We start from the raw sequence: 16,331 nt of genomic DNA, 5'->3' as shown, positions 1-16,331 counted from the left end.
TGCAATTAGCCTTATATAATAAATTCCCATGTCTTTATTTTATTTTATTTTTTAAATTGAAGTATAGTCTACAATGTTGTGTTAATTTCTGGTGTACAGCATAGTGATTCAGTTATACATCTATATTCCTTTTCATATTCATTTCATATATTCATATATATATTCCATTTTTTATATTACAAGGTATTGACTACAGTAGGACCTTGTTGTTTATCTGTTTTATGTATAGTAGTTAGTATACTGCAAATTCTGAACTCCCACTTTATCCCTCCACTTGCCTCCTTTCCTTCTTGGTAACCATATTTGTTTTCTATGTCTGTGAATCTGTTTCTGTTTTGTAAAGAAGTTAATTTGTGTCATTTTAAAAAAAGATTCCACGTATAAGTAATATCATATGGTATTTTAAGTAATCATAGCTATAATTTATGTAAAGTAAAAGGCATAAGTCTTAGGTTTACAGATCAATTGATTTTTTACTTAGTGTAAGTATACACCTGCATACCACTACTATTCTGATTTCTATTATTGTGGATTATTTTTGAGCATTTTTGAGCTTCATATAAATGGAATCTTACAGAATCAACTCTTTTGAATCATAACTTCTTTCCCTCAGGAGAATATTTTAAAAATTGATCTTTGCTATTGTGTTTATCCCTAGTTCCTTTTTTATTGGCCTGTATATTATATTGTATGGCTATATCAAAACTTGTCTATCTATTTTCCTATTGATGGCTACTGGATTGTTTTCCAGTTTTAGGGGGAGAGGGCTACTGTGAATAAAGCTACTATAAAGACTTTTGTGTTTTTGTGGACATACATTTTTATTTCTCCAGCAGTGAATTGCTGGGTCATAGGGTAGGTGTATGTGTAACTGTGTAAGAAGCTGCCAAACACTTTTCCATAGTGGTTGTGCCATTTTACTTTCCCACCGTCTATGAATAAGAAGAGTTCCCACTGCTCCACATTCAAACCAATGAGAACATGATTTTTTTTTTAATGGCCTAATAGTATTATTTCATATTATGTGCCTAGACCAGCTGTCAGATGTTTTAGACAGTTTCTAATTTTTCACTGCTATAAATAAGAGTTCTTGATTGTGTCCTTGACTTCATCTCTAAGAAATATTTTCAAGGGGAAATTAACCTGACTTACCATTTTTATATCATTTATCATCCAATAAGTAACTGGTTAGTTAAAATTATTAGCAACAATAATAGAGCAAATAATGCAAAACTGTGCCATCTGAAAACAGTATCAGGGTAGCTTTGAAATGCATTTCTTTAAAAGTTACGTTTGAAGTGGATAGATGATTACAATTCCAGCGCTTGAAAGCACTTCTAACACCGTAGTAGCACAAGGTAATATCGCTCATCTCTCGCCTTTCCTCCCTTTCCCTGCCTCCTCTCCTCCTTTCTCTCTGTCTGTATCCTGTCAGGTGACAAAATTAGAACAATTTAGTAACAAGTTTGGTGTCCTTTATTCAAGGGAAAACAATCCATGGATTGGGGGTAGTTCAGTGTTCACTAGCAGTGAAGCACACGTCCGATGGATTCTGGACAAGAGAGTTTTACAAAGGGTTAGGTGAGGCAACTCGGAAACAGGTTGGCTAGGAGGTCGGAGATTTCCCCATAAGGCAAGCCGGTTCTATTTTCCAGACTGAGGTGAGCTCCGTGAAACCGAGCTGGAGGTTTGATTGGTGTTAGGTTTCCTGGACAGATGTATCCCATAAGTGCAGGCTGACGGAGGTTCAGATTTGTGATGTGAGCAGGGCCCCCGGGGCAGCCTCCGCTTTTGGAGTCCTGATCTACGAATTAACTTTAGCACTTCACGTATACGTATCCACTCAGGATGTCTGGAGTCTGAAGTAAAGTTGAAGTCAAATAACTTAGACATTCAAGTATGTGAGAGACCTTCCAGCCACCAGTGCAGTCCCATTCCTAGAACGCAGGCACTTGGTGGGAGGGTTGCTGCCGCGCGGCTCCACTTCCGTTTCCTCCTCGCAGGCCACGGGCGCGGTGGGCGGAGCCACCTTCCAGTCAGAAGTAACTTCTCTCCTCAGAACTGGGAGACCCGGCCGAGCTTTTGTTGGCGAAGCTCTAACATGGCCGCAAATTTGATACGGAGAGAATATCACAGGCAAGGAGAAACGATTAAAGTCGGATCCTGAAGCGAGACTGTTATTCCCGAGAGTGTTGGTGTGGGAGTAGCTGCCCAAGTGCCTTGAGGCGAGACCTTCAGACGTCTCATTTTGGGGTCCGTGAACACCCCCAGAAAATATGAACTAAATGGTAAGTTGTATGTGTTCACTTTTACCTGGAGAAGATTTATCTATAGTCTTCTATAGCTATGGTTGTATTCTCAAAGGTGTCCGTAATGCAAAAAAAGGCCAAGATTTGCCCAGAATAAGCTACAGATACTAAATTGAAGGAAACCTAATGATGTGTAGGCACTGCCTGAGATGCCCTTTGTGGAAGCCTGATACTCTAACTCAGGCACCTGGCCCTCTCATCTCCCTTTCTTCTTTCTTCCCTCACCTAACTTCCTTTGTTTATCTTCTATCGTATTTCCCCTCTCCTTTCTTCATTTGGATTCCTTTCTCTTTTTTCTGGTCCTTTTGCATACTCTATTTCTTCTGTCGACCTGCTAGGGGAGCTTGGCTTGGAGTGGTGGAGTGGTCGGATAGGCGAGAACTTCTCCAATTTTTTTCCTCTACCATTTTTTCCCACTGTTCCTAGTAGTGGTCATAACATATTGGCATGAAGTAGATAAACGCATTTTGAAAGTACTTGCATAGTGTCTGTTCAAGCCATATAACATTTGACCATAATATGTAATAAAGCATGATGATGGATACCCCAGGAAGACAACGTTAACATCCTTGAGAAATTAATGGAAAGTACTATGAGGTACTATGAATAAATAGCCATAAAGGCTGGTTAAATATTATCACTTAAAGAACCATTAAAAAATAAGGCTATTTATAGTGAATCCTATTGCTCTGCAGATCAAATAATTATGCACAGCAAGAGCAAGCATCTGCTAATTACAGAATTTTTTCCCCCACAAAATAGCTTTTTAAATTTTAAAGTGCTGGTTGTTTTAAAGTTGTTCCCAAGATTGCATGTTCAAAGATCATCTTTCAATCTTCCACATTTTTTAAAATGATGTAATGCTTTCTTGATTATTTCAGCATAACAGAATTGAAACTCCATGGTTTAGGGTTTGCAGATACTTCCTTTTTAATCTTCCTTAGGAATACATTTTTTAATGAGTTCTGGTCTAATATGTGATCCTGGTTTTCATCAGAATGTCTTATTCTATTTTTGGCTGAAATGAGGAGAAGAGTCAATTGACTTTTGGCCCTTTTTTGTCTAGTGTTTGTGGGTTCACATGGTTTTAATATGCTTTAGGATAAGATTTCATTTTGAAGAGAAGGGTTTAAGGCTCCAGTGGTCCAACATAGCCCTGTGAGCTTCACTCTCTCCCTCGTGAAAGCCGTAATATTTTAATCTTTTTTAAAGAGACTGAAGACCATAGTTCTTATGGATGGATTCATTAATGTATTTGGGATGAAACTAGTCTTAAAACGTAAAAATGTTATTATATTCCTTATTTAAAACTTCAAAGATTTCTGCATTACTTGCCTATCACTGCAGAACAAACCACCACTAAATTTCTATGTTTCTGAAATGCAAAACTATTTATTGGCTTACAGCTTTATGGGTCAGCAATTTGGGTTGGACTCATCCAGATGGTTCTGCTGGTCTCCCCTGGGGTCACCCTTGTGACTGCAGTCATCTTGTGCTTGACTTGGTTGGGATGGCCTAGATGGCCACACTGGTCTTTGGTGCTAGCTGTTGCCTTTGGTGCCCTGATTTTCCACTACATGGCCTCTCATCCTCCAGTTGGCTAGACCAGGCTTCTTTACATGATCGATCCAGAACAGCGTTATACAAAGGAGAGAATGGAAGCTGTAGGGGACTCTTGAGGCCAAGTCTCAGATGTCCCACAATTTTACTCCTTCCGCATTCATTTGGTTCCAGGGCTAGCTTCAAGGAGAGGCAAAACAGATTTCATCTCTTGATGGGAGGAGCATATACACACAGGAATGAAAATCTGTCTACCATAATGGTTCTGAACTTTGGCTACACTTTAGAACCACCTGGAGGGTGTGGGGTGATGCCCAGGCTGCACTCCAGACAACTGGAAATGCCAAGGGATCCCAAAGAGCAGCCAAAGGGAAGGCCATTAGCCTCACCTGAAAACTTCCGAGAAGAGCAGGAACTAGGGCTGGGTCTTAAAGAGAAACAAGTTAGAGAAGAGGAGGAAAGAAGGCCTCCTTGTCAGAGTGAACATAGGAGGAGCAAGGGGGAGAGGAAGTGGGTGTTGCAGAATGAGTAATGCCAGGAATAGGCTGGTAAACCTGATTCAATAAGCAGTTGGTACATTGACCATTCTTCCTGAATTTTCCAAACTAGCTCTGATTTGAAATATTATATTCCTTTTCCACATAAATCAACAAAATGTCTTCTAACATTTTGACATTTAAACTGTTCTAAGGCAGAAGCAAGACAAAAATCATAGTTAAATGATGAATTTTTTTATTTTGAAAATATATACTCTGATAGGATAATCTTACCATTTAAGGGAGCAACTATAAAGTGGGGCACAGGTGTGATAAAAGTGATGTCTTTAGATTGTTCTGTTGGAACAGATTGGAAATTAGAGGCAAGGGAAGGAAAGAGGTAGGTACCCCAGGCATGCTGGTGGTGCATTTATCCATGTCTAGTGGATGAGGGTTATGGTGATGGGCACATAAAATCAAGGGTAGATGTGAGAGGCTTTTGGAAAAAAGCAAGTCACAACTCATGGTAGTGGGTCAATAGTGTCACGGCTAGAAAGGAAGGGTGACCTTACTCTCCTGGGTTAAATTATTCTAGTGAGCATTCATATTGATCAGTTTCACAGAATTAAATTCACTTAGTGCTGTGTGTTACCTGAGTCACAGGGCAAAGAGCAGAGGGAAAAAGCCATTTTCCTGGCACCAGTTTCTAAAAGCCTAAATCTTTTATTTTTTAAACTGAGATATAATTCACATACCATAAAATTCACTCTTTTAAAGTATACAATCCAGTGGCTTTTAGTGTATTCATTATCTAGTCCACAACATTTTTAATACTCTGAAAAGAACCCTGTGCCCATCAGCAGTCATTCCTCATTTCCTCTCTCCCTACCTCGTGGCAACCACTAATCTGTTTTCTGTCTCTATGGATTTGCCTGCTGTGAACATTTCATATACATGGAATCATATCACATGTGGCTTTTTGTGACTTACCTCTTTCATTTCACATAATTTTTTCAAGGTTTATCCATGTTGTAGCATATATCAATACTTTATACCTTTTTATGGCGGAGTCATATTTCATTACATGGACATACCGTATTTGTTTTATCTGTTCTTCAGTTGATGGACACATGGGTTGTTTCTACTTTTGGGCTTTTATGAATAGCGCCTACACTCTGTATTTGAAAGATTGCCTTCACTGTGTTCATGAGCCATGTTTAAGATTTTAAGAATACAACTGGAAACATCCCTTTGGCTCACACAAATGTTAGGATGATGCCACTGAAGTCGAAGATCAGTCCATTCCTTTTCTCAGGACGCTCCAGTGGCTCCCTTCTCACTCAGAGCAAAAGACAATCCTGAGCACAAACTCTAAGACTTTCTTCAGTCTGCTCTCCTACCTGTGTCTCCTGGCTCCATCCTTTGTCTCGGCTGCCCTGGCCTTCTGTTGACACTCAACCACACTGGACATGTTTCATCCTTGGGGCCCCTCTTCTCCCAGGAATCTCAACAGATCACTCTGTCACGTCCTCCTGATCTTTGCTCCAATATCACCTTCTTAGTCAGACCTGTTGTGATCTCACTGCTGCAAAGAACACCTCTGCACCCACATTGTACTTTACATGTCCCATTTCCCTTCCTGCTTTGTTTCTCTTAGAACTTACTCTGTCTATATACTTTATTTATTTATTTTGCTATTGTCTGTCTTCATTAAAATGCAAACTATATGAGGGTATTTTGATTTGCTGTGTTTGCTGCTGTAGTTCCAGCACCTAGAATTGTATCTGCCAGATAATAGGTGTTTGTTAAATATATGCAGAATGACTGAATGAATATAATTCAAATTAGGTTGCTCAGGCTGTCTAAAATATCAAAAAAAATTTTTTGTTTTTGCAGTATGAACGTATGTCTAACTCATGCTGAGCAAAAGTTCTAATGTCTTTGACTATACTCACTAGTTTGACTAGTGTGAAAAATACAGGAATTATCGCTTAGATGCATCAGTTTATTTGGTAGAAAAAACATCAGAAAACTGGATTTATGTGGGACAGGTTGTAGGGAACACAGGGGGTGCCTAGTGATAAGAAGTTTGGGAACAAATATTTTAAATAGCTGTCTAAAAGGATCTTGGTTAATGCAGTTGGTTAGTTACTGAGAAATTCCAGGAAGAAAAAAAAAAGCTACATTCTAAGCAAACTTTTATCAGCACATACCATTTGACTGGTCTACTGTTCAAAGGTTCCTGTTGCAACTCATTTTGGCAGTGCTTGTGTAAAACTGAGGCAGCAGTAAGTGACAAAGGTTTTATTTATCTCCTGTTATTATCTGTTGACTTTTTAAAAGGCTCAGTAACGCACAGCAGCAGATTAGCTAACCCATCGGAAAGGGTGAAGCAATGTCTTGTGAGGCCCAAGTTTCTCACCAGCCCCCTTGGAACTCTCCAAGCCAGTGAATGAGAACATCTTAATGAATCTTTTTGTTAGATAGCTGTGTGAACTGAGTCTCCAGAAGTAGAAGTAATGTTTTCAAAGCCACACTGTTAAACAAGAATCTGCCTAAGTAAAACAAAACTTAGTACTACTTTGAAGGAGTTATACTGATTGTACTCTGATTGCCCTGGACATTTTCTGCATGTATATTACATCACTTCATCAGGTGTGCAATCCTGTGAGATAGGTATTATTTTTCCTTTTATGTTCAAGAGACCTGAGACTCACAGAGAATGAGTACCTTGCCCAAAGTTCCAAGTAAATGACAGAGCTAGGATTCCAGTCTTGCTGTTTTGACTATAAAAATCTTTGATCTCTTTCTTTGAAGTCAGGTGTCTCCAAGTGGCAAAAATCTCTTTCTCTGTAGGTTTCAGAGTTCTTGCCTGTTGACATTCACAAATAATGATGATGGTGATAATAATAATGATGATGATGATGCATTTTTACTGGGTGCCTAAAATATACTAGGCATTATTCTATTTTCTGGAATATGTTTTTTTAAAAAAGGATGAAAAATTCCTGCCCTTGTAGGGGAAGAAAGAAAATGAGTATAATGTAGAAATAATTTATCTAGTTTTTAAGAAGGTGATAAGTGTAAGTATGATGAGGAAAATATATAAAGCAAGATGAGAATTGGAAGTGTCTGACAGTGTGGCAAGTTCAGATAGAGTGGTCAGGGCAACCTTCACTGAGAAGGTAAACTTGAGCAAAGACTTGAAAGAGTTGAAGATGCAGATACCTGGGGTGAGATGTTTGAGGAAGAGAAATGAGCTAGTGGAAAGGCCCTGTGGTGGAAACATGCCCTTTGGATGTGAGAGACAGTGAAAAGGTTAGTGTGATGACAATGGGGAGAATGAAAGAGGAGAGCAGTAGGAGGTGACATCAGGTAAAGGGAGGTCAGATTGTGCAGGGCCTTGTAGGCTGCTGTAAAGATGTTTGTTGGCTTTTACTCAGTGAAATGGTGGAGTCTGGAGGATTTTGGGTAGAAGAGTGATAAGATCAGATTTACACATTAAAAGAATCCTTCTGGCTGTCACGTTGAGGAAAGTGAAGGGGGAGAAGGATGACCAGATGGGAGTCTACCTCAATTATCTAGACAAGAGATGATGATGGCTTAGACCAGAGTGGTTATGACGGAGGTTGAGGGAAGTGATTGGGTTCTGGATATGACTTGCTGAGGGATTTGAGAGAAAGAGAGGAATCAAGGATGCTTACGGATCTCCCCACTGAATCCTCTAAGCAACAGCCACAAGGGAAAGGAGGGTTCAAGAACCTTCACGATGTGTGTGCAACATGTGGCAAAATATTTTACAGTCTGGGGAGAAACCAAGATACTATAAACTGTTTCATCAAAACAACTGTTCTATACAAGTTACAGTATTTTAAATCCTAAGTATCAAGAATCAGAATCTAGTGCCATTATTTCTCTTTTTGATCATGATCAGAGTTAATCTCTCAGAGCCCCAAGTTCTTTTTCTGTAAAGTGAGGATTACTGTTGTCTCAGTTGTGAGATACTGTGAACTTTATGAGAGCAGTGACTTTGTTTGGGTAACTGCTGTACCCTGGCACTTAGAATGGTGCCTGTCACTTAGTAGGTGTTCAGTAAACTCAGATGACTAAATAAAAGAGAATGTACTCAAAGACCTTGAGGGGAAAATACAAGTCTATGTTAGGTTTATTATTAGTGAAGTTAGACAACTGCCAAGACAAGTCGCTTCGGCGGAGGCTTGAATTAACAGGATAATTATTTTGCTTTGACTTAGCCTGTCACTTCTAGTTGTTCATATAATGGAATAATGAGGACATCCCCTCAGTTTCTAGCCTCTGGTGCTCATACGCATTTTCATAAGCCAACAGCACCTGGATAACTTATATAAAAGAGCAGCTTTGATGAATATCCTCTTTTTAATTAAGGACATAAGCTTTTTTTCCATCAGTCTCATTAGAGAGTTTCTTTGCACCATAAATCTGATTACTGGTAAAGCTGATAATGAAAATATACATGGTACATAAAGCCAGGGGGAACTGAATTTTGATATAGTCAGTGAGCTAATACATGAAAGCACATGGTAAGAAAATGCTTCAGAAGTGCTAGACATTCTTGTTATCTGTTCGTTCATTCATTCATTCATTCATTTATTCATTTTCCTCCCTGCCTTCTTCCCTCCCACACTTCTCTCCCTCTTTCCTTCTCACTTCACTAATTTGTTCATTTTATCACTGTTTTCTGATATCTGTTTTGTGGTGGGTCCTATGATAGGTGTAGGGAATAATGAAGATGAATGAGACACTACCTCTGCTCATGAGATATTCACATGAAGCCAATTAAGAAAAAGGCGGAAATGGCATCTGTCCAATCCATCTGTTTCCTGACATATTAATGTAACATAAATACCTGAGTCCCTAAGTTCCCCAGACTTTTGACCTTCCCTTTTCTCTTTACATGGGAATAAAGTGGCTCCTGCCTCCATCACATGTACTGTGGGAAATTTAGCACCCTATCTAAGTTCTCTGAGGATTCCTGTTGGTCACTTCTTATTCCCATTTCTTCTCTGCTCTTCATTTGTCATCTTGTCTCATACTTTTTCTGTGCTAGATCTGAATGTATTTACCAAAAGCAACCCAAAGCATCACTGCTCAAGGTTTCCATGGCTATGAGATTTTCACTGTGTTTTGCGTGGGTAATGGGAGAAGGGGTGTGTAATTTAAGGACAGAGTAGGGACATAACTTCATATGCAATGTCAGACTTTTAGTATGCCTTGAAATTATCAGCCTATCCTGCAATTCCCCATTAGAAATGGTCCTCTTTAGACATTAGCTTGTTGTGCTAAATGGGACCCTATTTTACTCCCTGTAATTTTATCTAATAAGCCCTCCTTCTGGTCCTTCTAGAGACAGGGGTGGGGTGGGGGGCAAGTACAGAAACAGGAAGACCAGAAAGGAGAATGTGACAGAAATCCAGGCAGCTGATGTAGGTGATTTGGACCCTCATAAGGAGAGGTGGTAAGTGAGCGAATAGATTCAGAACTTTTTTGAAGGTAAACTTGACAGGCTTGCTAGTGAATTAGATATGGGGTTTTAGAGAAAAAAGGTCAAGATGGATCCAAGATTATTGGCTTGAGCAACAGGAAAATTAGAATTAGTAAAATAGCTTGTGTTTAATGTAGAATATCTGGGAAATACCTAAAATATAAGAAAATGATAATTGTCCACAGATCTTACTATCTAAAGATAACCATTGTTAACATTTCAATGTGTTTTCATCTAGTCATTTTTTTCTTCCTTCTTAATTGTCCTAGGCTTTCCCCCCATGTATGTGTACATATACACATATACAAAAATATCTAAATATATAGAAAGCAATCAATCTAACTATCTATATACATATAGCTTGCTTTAGCTGTATGGAGCACATATTTATCCTGCTTTTTAAAAAAACTTTTAACATGATGAAAATATCTCTGAGCTATTGATACCCAGTATTTTTCTGTTAGCAAGTAGTATAATGCAGGCAAAGTTCCTACAGCTTTATTTTCTAATATTCTGAGTATTTCCCCATATCATTAAATTATTTTGGAAAACATTTTAAATGGATGTATAATATATCTCGGTATAGCTATAACATAGTGTCTTTAGCCGTTTCTTTGTTGTGGACATCTAGGTACTTTCCATTTTTGTGCTATGAAAAATAATGCTGCAATCTTTGTACATAAATATTTGTGTGCCTCTCATGATTTCCTCATGAGAAATTGCTAAACATGAAATCAGCAGGTCAATATTTTTAAAGGTTAAAAAAATGACTTCTTGATTATTGATTATTTCTCTGCATTATACCTAACACATTATGATAAGCTGAGAGTTTAAGGTCCCCAACGGTGAGTCATTTAAACACTCACGTATTCAGTTTCTCACCAGGACTTTAAAACCAGTGCTTACTTCTCTTCCAACTTTGATTAAACTAAAAAGGCTAACTATAATTAATCTGTGGTAATCAGCATGAAGAGCATTTGAAAGTCGTGGAGAAACTGATGACTGTGAAATCTTTTCATCCAACACAGTGTCCTTTATTTCATAAAAGAATTTTCTTTTCCACCAACCCTCTGTCAGTCTCTTTCATTCTCTGTCTCCTACTTGGCAGGCCATGATCCTGGGCCCAATAGTAGATATTTCTAAAATAAAGAGCCAAATCTCAAAATAATGACAATTTTCCTAAACTTACAACTTCTCCTGCTAACTAAGGATGTCACTTAGGATACTGACAAATAACTGAAAAACAGTAAAACAATTGGAGGGTTCTAGGTGTTCAGGCATAGAAAAGCATGAGAACAAAGTTACGTCTCTGGCTAAAAGGCAAGCTGAGGCTTGAACAATGTGATTCCTTGCTGTGTGATTTGGACTCTTGATTTGGCCTTGCAGGGGTGCAGCAAATGTGGCTGTATTACTTACCTGTCATATAGTTAGATTTACTTATTACTATTTGGGTTCCATTTTGTGTCCTCCCCGGCCCCCCTCCCTGCTCCCATTCATACACTCAGCACAGTTGATGTTAATTGATGATTTATTTTTTGGCATATGAACATTACCATGATTCTGAGAGTCAAGGTTATCCAAAAGGTATGTTCAGAGAAGTATCACTACCAACCTCACCCCTACGACCCCCTTCCCTTCACCCTATTCTTTCCAACTCGTTCCCACCCACTCCTCACAGGTAACACTCATTAGTTCCTGGTTTAACCTTCCTGCATTTCTTTTGCACAAAAACATGTGTATTTTCTTACACACTTCTTTCTTACAATAATGATAGCATATTATATACATCCTTTCATACTTAGCTTCTTTTTCAATTGGCAATATATCCTGAAGACCACTCGTAGTAGTGTCAGTTCATAGAAATCTTCCTCTTATTTTGTATAGCAGCATAATATCTCATTCTGTTGATGTGTCCTGGTTTATCCAACTAGTCTCCTATATTTGGGCATTTAGGTTGTTCAGTATTTTGCAGTTGTAAATGATGTAATGAGTAACCACATTTTATGTTATTGTTGGAGGTGTATCTTCAAGGTACATTTCTAGATGTGGGATTGCCGGTTCAAAGATAAGTGCATATGTAGTTATTGTACAGTGTTGCCAATATTTCTTTGTTAAGAGTTTTACCAATTTGTATCCCCAGTAGCATGTATGAGGGTACCTGTCTCCCCACAGTCTTGTGACCAGAAAGTGTAGTTATAATTTTTAATTTTTGTTAGTCTGAAAGCTGAGGAATGATACCTCCCCAAACTCTGACTTCCATCTCCTCAACTCGGCAAGATTATCAAATGAGTTCTATCTGGCTACATCCTCCCTGCGCTGTGGCCTGGAAATTGCAGCCAATCAAAAAGGCTCACTTCCTTTCTTTCACTTTTCTCAGGGATAATAGTCCTGAATTCTAGTATTCAATGTCTAAAAAAAAAGTTGTTTCATATATTTTGTCTAGTTTTCTAGTTGTTAAGGCAAAAGCATGAATTCAGTCCCTGTTACTCCATCAATGGTGGCAGTGGAAGTTGGTCCACTAATCATCTGATAAGATTTCTAGACACAGAGAGGAAATTATCAAAGGTTATCAAAGCCTAAAGAATAACAAGCAGAGTGAATGCAACCAAATCCATCCTGTGAAAATTCTTAACTCTAAAATAATAAAGAAAAAAATGGAAAACTTCTATAAAGGGAGAAAAAAGAAAAGAGAAAGGAAAGTTTTCTTTACAAAAGAAAGAGAAGCTGAATAGTCAGAGACTTCTTATAAGCAGAATGACAGAAGGCAGCAGACCAAATTTTCAGAGGCCTGAAAGAATTTGATTTTGTATCTAAAATTCTATAATCAGGCAAATTAGAATGAGTGAAGTAAAATTTTAAGAGAATACTATGAACAGCTTAATAGGAACAAATTTGAAAATAAAGTTGAAATGGATGATTTTCTTGGAAAATGTAGATTACCAAAATTGACTCAAGCAGATATAGAAAAATCAAATAGACCTATATTCATAGAAGAAATTGAGAATTAATTTCAATATATACCTATTAGAAGTCACCAGGCCCAGAAGTACCTGTAGGAGAGTTTTATTGAACTTCAAGGAACAGATGAAAAACTTTCTAACTTATTCTGAGAGGCTTACCAGACCCTGCTACCAAAGCCAGACAAGCATAGTGGACCAGTGAAGGTCCAGTCAGGAGACAGAAATCTTGCCAGTTACTGAAAAATGGTAAAATAATGGAAAGAATTGGTAACTAGATAAAAAGTTGTTACCCAGGTAACCAAAAAGATAGAGAAGTCTAAGGTATTGAAATTGAGCAGCTGCAGAAAACAGTTTACATACTAGGATGTGAAGGAATAAAGGAAAGAAGTTGAATGTATTAAGATAATGGAAGTATGGAGGAGGGTCCCATGAACTGAAACTCAGATCTCTGAAGAGAATCTGTTGCCCCACCTGTGCTGGTGTCTCTGAGTGATGGGGAGGTGAAGGGGTATGGAGCACATGGAGGCTGGTACTGAGAGTGTTGGAAAAACCACAGACAGGATTCATCTGTTGCTGTGGGAAGGATCTGCTGCTGGCTGGGTGAAGAAGTGTTGCCAGGATACCACACACAGGAAAAAGAAGCAGACAGGAAGATGACAGCAAGCCATCAGGAAGGAGCAAGTCCCTTCTTCCTTTTCTAGCCTTGCAGTCTCCTTTGTTAGTCAGAGACTAGGAAGAAGCCAGCTGGCAAAGCAGAAATGTGGTTTGCAGGGTTCCAGCCCTAGCATAACATATCAGAGGATAGAAGAGTGGGCTTGGAGCTGAGAGAGCACAGAAAGCACACACACAAAGCAAAATTTATGCCCACCCCATTTATAATTGGATGAAAAAAATCATAAATGAAACATCAGCATATTAAATCTAGCAATGTAGAAAAAATTGAATATCACAACAAAGTAGGGTTTATCCCAGGAATACAAGGATGCTTCAACATTCGGAAATCTATTTATTAACAGATAAAAGTAGATAGATCCTGGAATAGCATTTGATGAAAGTTAGTGCCTGTTCCTGATAAGAATTTCTTAGCAAAACTAGAGTTAGAAAAAAAAATCATAGTATGCAGTGGTGGTAGGTCAGAAAAATTCCTACCAAAGTCAGAAAAAAACCAAGGAAGCCTGTTATCACTGCTATATTTCAACATTGTGCTGGAGGACTTAAAAACACAATGTAATGAGGGAAAAAAAGAAAGTATAAATATTTGAGTGAAAGAGATAAAATTGTCATTTTTGGCAAAAGCTGATGTACTATTTTTAAAAATCTAAGAAAAACAATGGAAAAACTGGTAAAACCAATTTGAAAATTCAGAATGTCACATAAATAATCAAACAAAAAGCTAGAAATTATAGCTTTCTTGTATGTGAGTGATGACCAATTAGAAAATATAAAACTGTTTATCTTAACAATAAACCTATAAAATATATATTTTAAAAAGCTAATAAGATTTATACAAAGCAATAAAAGCTATAAAGTATATATGAGTAAATGTAACAAAAAATGTGCAGAAAGCTCTCTTAAAGGACACAAAAGAAAGTGAATAACTAGAACTAGATGGGAAGACTGAATTTCATAAAAGTATCAATTTAATTCAATCCCAATAACAATTACAGCTGGACTTTTTAATTTAAAAAATTTTCAATTAATTAATTGATTAATCTTTCATTCTTTCTTTATTGAAGTATAGTCAGTTTACAGTGTTGTGTCAATTACAGCTGGACATTTTTAAATGGAAAACTAATAAACTGATTCTAAAGTTCTTCTGATTGAAAAAATTAGGCCAGAATAAAAAATATTTTAAGAAAGAAAAATAATGAGTATCTTGCCTCACCACATATCAAAAATACTATAAGGCAATATTAATTAAAATAATGTGATACTTATGTGGAAATAGATAATGTGATCAACAAAACAAAACAACATTTAGATACAGAGGCATATATTTATAGAATTTGATCTGTGGTAAAATGATCATTTCAATAAAGTATTGGGAAAGAGATTATTGAATATTGCTTTGGAAAAGAATGAAAAGTTAGATCATGATTTAACACTAAATCTCAGATTAATGGGATATATTTAACAGAGAAATTATTAGGGAAAAATACATGACAACGTATTTAATTACTGAAAATACAAACAAGTTTTCTAAGCAAAACAAACATAGGAGCCATGAAGAGAAAAAATGGACAGGCTTGACTGCAGAAAAATGGAGATTTTTTTTTATTGAAATATACTTGATTTACAATGTTGTGTTAGTTTGTGGTGTACAGTATAGTGATTTAGTTACACATATACATATATATTTATATCCTTTTTTCATATTCTTTTTTATTATAGGTTATTACAAGCTATTGAATATAGTTCTCTGTGCTATACAGTTTTTTACCCAAAGAAAGACACTCTATACAAAGTTAAGAAATGTGTGACTGCTTGGGAGAATATTTTTGCGACATAGTTAACAGATATTTAGCCTTAATAACCTTTTCCAATATTAAAAGCAATCTACAAATGTACTGATTTATAACTTTTAGTTATTTATCAAAAATGTACTTAGAAGCCAGGCTCTGTGCTAGTTCTTTGCAGTCCTGATATAGTCCTCAGAACCAGAGGACTAATTGGTGTTGATATTATTATCCCCATCTGGCAGAGAGAAAACTGAGATTTGGAAAGTATAAGCAACTTGCTAAATTTCTCACAGTTTCTAAGTGGTGGGACCAAAATTTAATACCATTTCTGTTTGACTTCAGAGCTCTTTCCCATGACCTTTTCTGTTCGTAGTGCTAAATTAGTTTACCTTGAACATTTCTAAAATTGCATTATTATCTCCCATGGAGTACTCTCTGACCTCATCTTTTATGCTATGGTCCTGCAGAGTAGTATCCCCTTAAATCACCAATAGCACAAGAAAAGAATAAGTGGATTGTATGGATAGGGTAATGTCAGTGAGTCTACAAATATTTATTCTAAATGAAGGGAGAGGGATAACCTTATCATGTCCATTCACAATTAAAAAGTTGGCAAAAACAGTAGCGAGGAGAGAAATTTGAAGTTGGCCAGTTCTCTGATTTGTTGTGTGGTGTTGTCAGAATTATTCATCAGCCTAGCCTCATGCAGACAAGCGATAATTTCTGCAGGGCCAAGAGAATTTCATGACCCAAACCCACAGGAAACTCTTAAGCATGGAATTTTGAAGTTGTTTACTTTATCTATCAATGAATGACTCCAAACAAATTCTTGATTGGGATAATGTGATTTAAAAAAAAAAAGAAAAGTTCTTAGAATTGGAAAAATCCTTTATTTAGATAAAAACTTATGGCTCCTGTTTTCTGCCTTATCTTTGGCCAAATATTTGAACAGATTTGCAATAAAAAAGCCAGATTGACAGTTTTCAGTTGCATTTCTTTTAATCTATTTCCTTGTGGTACTGCTAGATTATGACAGCTGTTACCTT

The sequence above is a fragment of the Camelus ferus genome, chromosome 12 (genome assembly GCF_009834535.1).
Source record: "Camelus ferus isolate YT-003-E chromosome 12, BCGSAC_Cfer_1.0, whole genome shotgun sequence".
Lineage (NCBI taxonomy): Eukaryota > Metazoa > Chordata > Mammalia > Artiodactyla > Camelidae > Camelus > Camelus ferus.
The sequence above is the reverse complement of the archived record's forward strand: the minus strand, read 5'-3'. Positions refer to the sequence as shown.